Source organism: Saimiri boliviensis, chromosome 12, assembly GCF_048565385.1.
Source record: "Saimiri boliviensis isolate mSaiBol1 chromosome 12, mSaiBol1.pri, whole genome shotgun sequence".
In the NCBI taxonomy this organism is placed as follows: domain Eukaryota; kingdom Metazoa; phylum Chordata; class Mammalia; order Primates; family Cebidae; genus Saimiri; species Saimiri boliviensis.
The window spans coordinates 62,704,601-62,712,013 of NC_133460.1; positions in this window are offsets into that span (position 1 = coordinate 62,704,601).

A 7,413-nucleotide genomic window follows, 5' to 3' on the forward strand; every position below is an offset into this window, starting at 1 on the left:
TTTCTCTTCTTCCTTCATTCTTTTCCACCCCGACCCCCCATAAAAGGTAAAGAAATAAACCACACACAAAGTAAACACATGTGCTGGAGAGGCAACCAAAAGGAAGAATCAAAGGCCATGTGCCCCACTGATCACTGAGCTCACCTCCTCTTGGGAACCATGGAGAGGAAAGGGGAGCATGCATTCTGGAAGCCTCAGCCTCTGTGAGGAGTGCGGGTGAGGAAGACCAGATATCTGATACATACGAATAAAAGGAAGACACAGCCTTGCCTGTGGGAAGGAAGGAGCACCTTCTCTGAGGGCCAGGATTGCAGGGTCACAGCTGTGAGCTGGTCACAGCAAAATGGTGCCGAGAAGATCCTGGGCTTGAGCTGTATGGACAGTGACCCCAAGATCCCAAGAGGCCCTTAACGGACACCATCCCCTCAAAACAGCCTGGATCAAAGATAAGAACATAAAAGGAGCAGAGAACCCTGTACCTGCCCACCACAGCTTGTCCCATCTGTGCTTCTGAGGAGGGAGGGAAAGCCTGAGACAGGTTCCCAGGCCAACAGAGATGTTCACGTAGAGCCAGAGGTCTGTAGCTCCTTGGAAGCAGGTGCTGCTTCCCTTAAAAGTGCCAAAAAAATGTTCTACCCACTCTCACTGACCACCTTCAACACTTGCAACATGCACTTTTAAACTTTCTCAGCAATCACTTGAACCCAGGAGGCAGAGGTTGCGGTGAGCCGAGATTGCATAACTGCACTCCAGCCTGGGTGATAGAGCAACACTCCGTGTGAAAAAAATACTAATAATAAGAAATAAAAATAGATAAATGAATAAAATAAATTTTCTCATCAGTGGAAGAATTTTCCTCTCAAAGAGAGGTTGAGACTAAAGGGAAAGTCTTGAGAATAACACTTTTCCAGCTTGGTGAGAAAATCCAAACATCTGGAAGTGACTTTAAAATAATAAAACTGGAATTCTTATGTTGCCCTAATTGACGCTTGAAGAATCTAGATGAGTTGCAGATTACAGTAGCATCAATAGAGGAAGTGTAGTCTCCGTGGCAACTAAAGGGGTCCATACTCCCTGAAAGGGTAGGACACCGGTGTAATTGATAGAGCATGTGCTTCAAAAACAGATCTGGGCTCGTATGATGGCTCTGTCATACACCCGCTTTGTGACATTGGGGAGGTCAGATAACCTCTCAGAGATTCAGGTTCCCCATCTGTAGAATGAAGCTAAGACTGCCTATTGCACCTCCAAACTCATCTCTGGGCAAACGGCCCATGATAAACCACCTTCTGGAACCCTGCAGGAACCATACCCCTGGCTGGTTAATGCTCACTCAGTGACTCCCCTTATCAACTCTGAGGATTTTCCTGCTTTGGGAGCATGGGTGTGTCCAGGGCTCAAGTCTGATTTCCTGAGCCAAGGCTGGACCTTGCCCATTTACTAAGAGCCTGGTAACACAGTTAGCTCTGGAAGCAATGAGCAGATGCATGCTATCAACACCTCCATCTCAGGAAAAGGTCTTTGGCACTCATCCGCTTTTTTTTTTTTTTTTTTTTTTTGAGACGGAGTTTCGCTCTTGTTACCCAGGCTGGAGTGCAATGGCACTATCTTGGCTCACTGAAACCTCCGCCTCCTGGGTTCAAGCAATTCTCCTGCCTCAGCCTCCCTAGTAGCTGGGACTACAGGAGTGCACCATCATGCCCAGCTAATTTTTGTATTTTTAGTAGAGACGGGGTTTCACCATGTTGACCAGGATGGTCTCGATCTCTTGACCTCATGATCCACCTGCCTCGGCCTCCCAAAGTGCTGGGATTACAGGTGTGAGTCACCGCGCCCGGCCCACTCATCTGCTTTTTAACCTCAGTTAAACTACACTGCCCCTCAGGACATGCAAAGTATCAACCAGAATTTCGGGGAGGGTGTCAAATTATAAGATATCCACTCTGAGAAGTCTCTTTCCACATTAAATACAAGAATTTCAACTCAATGTTTAAATATGCTGTAAATGTAAACATTTATATATGTGCCATAGTCTCCACCACTCCCTACTGCCTTTCACCCAGCCATTTCACACATTTCCATTTCCTGCCTGGTTCAGCAGACATTTTCAGTTTATACCACTGGCTGTTCCACTCTGCCAATTTTTTTTTTTTTTTTTTTTTTTTTTTTTTTTTTTTTTTTAGATGGAGTCTTGCTCTGTCACCGGGCTGGAGTGCAGTGGCACAATCTCTGCTCACTGCAACCTCCACCTCCTGGGTTCAAGCAATTCTTCTGCCTCAGCCTCCCAAGTAGCTGGGACTACAGGTGCATGTCACCACACTCAGCTAATTTTTGTATTTTTAGTAGAGACGGGGTTTCATCATGGCCAGGATGGTCTCGATCTTTTGACCTTGTGATCTGCCCCCCTCGGCCTCCCAAAGTGCTGGGATCACAGGTGTGAGCCCCCACGCCCAGCCTTCCACTCTGCCAATTTATGGATGGATGGATAAGGAGCATGACAAAGGCCACAACCAGGAACCAAGTCTTCTGACATTGTCAGAAGCCTCTTTATTCATTCATTCAATATTCCTCTATTTGGCTAGGTGTGGTGGCTCACCCCTGTAATCCCAGCACTTTGGGAGGCTGAGGTGGGTGGATCACCTGAGGTTAGGAGTTCAAGACCAGCCTGGCCAACATGGAGAAACCCTGTCTCTACTAAAAATACAAAAAAATTAGCTGGGCATAGTAGTGCACAGTTACTTGGGAGGCTGAAACCGGAGAATCTCTTGAACTCGGGAGGGAGAGGTTACAGTGAGCAGAGATCACATCATTGCACTCCTGCCTGGGCACATATATATATTCATTCAGCCATTTATTGTTGAATGAATGAGAAGCTATTTTGTGCCAGGCCCTATGCTAAAGCAAACTATGAATGAAAGGAGGCATACAAGCAGACTACACAAAAGTCTTTTTCTTTTTTAGACAGGGTTTCACCATGTTGGTCAGGCTGGTCTTGAACTCCCGATCTCAGGTGATCCGCCCGCCTTGGCCTCCCAAAGTGTTAGGATTACAGTCATGAGCCATCCCACCCGATGACATTTTTTTTTTTTTTTTTTGAGACGGAGTTTCGCCCTTGTTACCCAGGCTGGAGTGCAATGGCGCGATCTCGGCTCACCGCAACCTCCGCCTCCTGGGCTCAGGCAATTCTCCTGCCTCAGCCTCCTGAGTAGCTGGTATTACAGGCACGTGCCACCATGCCCAGCTAATTTTTTGCACTTTTTAGTAGAGACGAGGTTTCACCATGTTGACCAGGATGGTCTCGATCTCTCGACCTCGTGATCCACCCGCCTCGGCCTTCCAAAGTGCTGGGATTACAGGCTTGAGCCACCGCGCCCGGCAAACCTTTTTTTTTTTTTTTTTTTTTTTTTTTTTTTTTTTGAGACAAGATCTCATTGCCCCTCACTCTGGAGTGCAGTGGTGCAATCATGGCTCACTGCAGCCTCAATCTCTCAGGCTCAAGCAATCTTCTACCTCCGCCTTCCGAGTAGCTGGGACTACAGGTGTATGCCATCATACCCAGCTAATTTTTCTTTTCTTTTTCTTTTATTTTATTTTACTTTTTTTTTTTTTTAAGATGGGGTTTCACCATGTTGGTCAGCTGGTGTTAAACTCCCGACCTCAGGTGATCTGCCCGCCTTGGCTTCCAAAGTGCTTGGATTACAGGCATGAGCCACCACGCCCGGCCTAATTTTTCTTTTCTTTTCTTTTTGTAGAGACAAGTTTTCATCATGTTGCTCAGGCTTGTCTTAAACTCCCAGGCTTAAGTGATCTTCTCACCTCAGCCTCCTAAAGTGTTGGGATTACAGGTATGAGCCACTGAGTCAATGGCTTTTAAAGTCTTTCAAAAGCTCTGCTGAGGTTTCAAGTAGGGAGCCATTCTGCCTGGAGGCAGAGGTATGCTGGGAAAAAGAATCATCTGGAAAGAGAGAGATCCTTCAATGTGTTTCTCTACTCAGGCTCAGCCATGTGGCAGGCTGAAAAAGCTAAGGAGACTACTGTGGAGTAGAAACAGGGTTAGAGGAGACTCTGCCCATCTGTGTGAATGCCCATACAAACCAGGAGTCAGGGCCAGTGGGCAAAATGGTTACTGGGACCACTAACCTATTAGATGGGTACAAGGAAACAGGTGGCACCCCAGAGTCCCTCAGTTAAAGAGATAGGCAAGGTCTCAGGCAGATAGGAGAAACGCCCCATCCTCATGTCAGCAAACTGGAGCAGCTACTCTACACCTGGCCTGGGTACAGCAAGGGGGCAGGAGAAGACACATGTCACAGTAGGTGGGTATCCAGGTTCCCCAGGCACACTGAGCCCACAGCTGAGCTACTAACTTCTGAGCCCACTGCTGCAGGGAAGGACTTCCAATTTCCAGTCAGGTGAGGACATCCTGGCCCAGACCTGTAGAGGACAGTCTTCAGGACCTCTCCTGGGCTGGGACAGTACCTGACAGAATTGTCTCCAGAGAGGGTATATCCAGTACACAGTTGACACATCCAGACTGACTCAGATACCCTGACCCTATGCCGTCAGGCTCAGTACCAAACTCTGCCTTTCTAGGACTTTCCTGTCATGAGCATCACTTTGTTGAAACTCTGGATAGAGCAGCTCAGGATGCCTGCCAACACGCCAGGACAGAGGTCAGTCTGCTAAACAGTCGCACCCTCCTTGTCTCAGACTGCTGGGGCAGAAGCAGGGCACTAGGGACCTGTTACGACTATCTACCTGACGTGGCTCCCTCCTCATAGTGTTAGGAAGTGAGCCTGAATTGCAGGCACCTGCTGCTCACCGCGTCCTCAGTACCATATGGAGCCTGGAAGGCACCTGGCCCAACTGCTGTCAGTGCAGGTACGCACGTGTATCTACGAGTGGAGATAAGATGTGAGTGGATTCACACATTGTTAGATATGTGTGTATGTGTGTACAAATGGGGCTATAACACATGTGTATGTTTGTGGGCAGCTGTGTGAATTTGTGTCTATGCACGTGGGCAAGGGGCTGTGGGTTGGCACACTCAGGTAGATCAGATAAAGAAAGGCAAAGATATGGATGTGCACATGAGCCTGAGTTAGAGTGTTGGCAAACTGAGTTAGACACATGCATGCCCAGGCTAACAGCTGACAAGAGAGTTCTCGTTTGTCAATAGCTGGAGCAGCTGCCATAAATCCACCAGAGGAAGAGCTGTCAGAAACTGACTTTAAGATGACACTATGTGGTACTGCACTGAAGGTACCATGGCAGGGAGGCCCCAGGAGACAGGGAGCTCACCACTCTTCAGGGGTGACGGGCGTTTGGAGGACGGGGTGACTGGTGGGCCTGAGGCTGCCCAGGCTGTGTAGATGAGGCCAAGTCCCATGTCTCATGGCAGATGAGCCCTTCTGAGCCCTGACAAACCAAGACCCTCCACACAGCAAAGTCAAGATCAGGGTCCATGGTGCCAACCCCCATAAAGAGCTGCTTTCTCCCCAGGTCCCTAGGAGATTTTTGAGGGCAGGGTTGTATCTAGGGTGACTGCCAAATACCAGGTTGCCCAAGGCTCTGCTGGTTTTAGCATTGAAAGTCCTGCATTCCTGGAAACCCCTCAGTCCCAGGCAAACTTGGGCAGCTGGTGACATTGGCAGATCTGAACCCAATACAATGGAAGGAAGTAGCGGGAGTTGGAGTGGGGGTCATGGAGGGTATTTCTCAGAAAAAGAATAGAAGTCAGATGTAATGGTGCTGCCTGTATTCCTAGCTACTCAGGAGGCTGACACAGCAGAGTCTTTTGATCCCAGGAATTCAGGGCCAGCCTGGGCAACATAATAACACCCCATCTCTAAAAAGAAAGAAGAAAATACAAAGTAAAGTGCAAAACTGGGGCTCTGGAAGGAATGTAATGTATGAGAGACCCAGAAGCTGAGGCTTCAGTAGCTTTAAGATCATTTACTTCTGCCAGGAAAAGAGTTTGAATAGGCCAGGTGCGGTGGCTCACGCCTGTAATCCCAGCACTTTGGGAGGTTGAGGTGGGTGGATCACCTGAGGTCAGGAGTTTGAGACCAGCCTGGCTAACATGGTGAAACCCCGTCTCTACTAAAAACACAAAACAAAACAAAACAAAACAAAAATTTGCTGAGCATGGTGGTGCACACCTGAAATGCCAGCTACCTTGGGAGGCTGAGGCAGGATAATCACTTGAACTCGGAAGGTGGAGGTTGCAGTGAGCTGAGATCACATCATTGCACTCCAGCCTGGGTGACTGAGTGAACCTCCAACTCAAAAAAAAAAAAAAAAAAGAGTGCGAACCCTGTTTGAAGCCGGCCCAAACTGTATGTGAACCCAAGCTCTGCTCCTCAAAGGCAATAAGTCACTTGCTTAGGCTCACACAGCCAATGAGGACATCTCCTTCCTCTGTAAAGCAGAGACAATCACACTGGGAGAGAGGTGCAGGTCTAATAAGTTAAGGGTGAATATGTGTCAGCACAATCCAACACATAGCAAGCATGCTGCTTCTTCCCCTTCCTTCTCCAGCGCATGGCTGTTGACTGAGGGAACCGAGGAGAGAGAAATCAACAGCCCTAGAACCTCTTGGTGAGGAGCAAGGCTAACAAGACCCAGGGAGAGCTGGCTCTTCTCAGCACACCAAGACATCTGCTCCAGGAAACCTTGGCTCTGCCTCTGGCTCGAGGAAACCCACAGCAGGCCTCAGTCTCCGCATCTCTATACGGCACTTGCAGGATGCTCGCCTTAGCTTTGTCTCAGCATTTTGTGAAGCAGAGATTCAGAAATGTCTGTGCAATTTAAAGCATGTCTTTTCAGCAAAAGAGCCAAGCCCAAGGAAACTCAACAAGAAGGGTTTCAGCCAGTTAGGCCCGAAAACTGCTGCACATTCTAAGACCACTGATTCATCTTCTCTGCCAACCCCTGCCCCTTGTTCACAGTAGGTCAGGGACGGCTAGACCAGAGGATTGGGGGTTGCTGTGTTCCCTCAAAGGGATGGGCTGGGGGGAAATGCTGAGACCTCAACTGTGAGGACCTTTCCTGGGAGCACACAGAGGGGTATCCTCTATCTGAGAACACGTCTGCCCAAAGACATCCTGGGAAGTGACCTGGCTTGGGCTTGAAGTGACCACCCTGTGCCGCCCATAAATAGCCTCACCAGGAGAAGGACAGGCTGCATTTCCAAGCACACTCCAGTGTCAGAACAGGAGAATGAGGATCTGGCCCAGGGAGCTTTACCAGCAACCAAAAAGGTTCTTGTGCTTACCTGTGTCTCCAAGTTACCAGCATCCAGGACCCCAATAGCAGTGCCTTGCTTTGTGTAAATATCCTCTAGGGATGAGAGCTCACGCTTTCCGGGCCATTCAGATCTATGTTGGCCAGCTCTGTGCAAGTCTGTCCTGA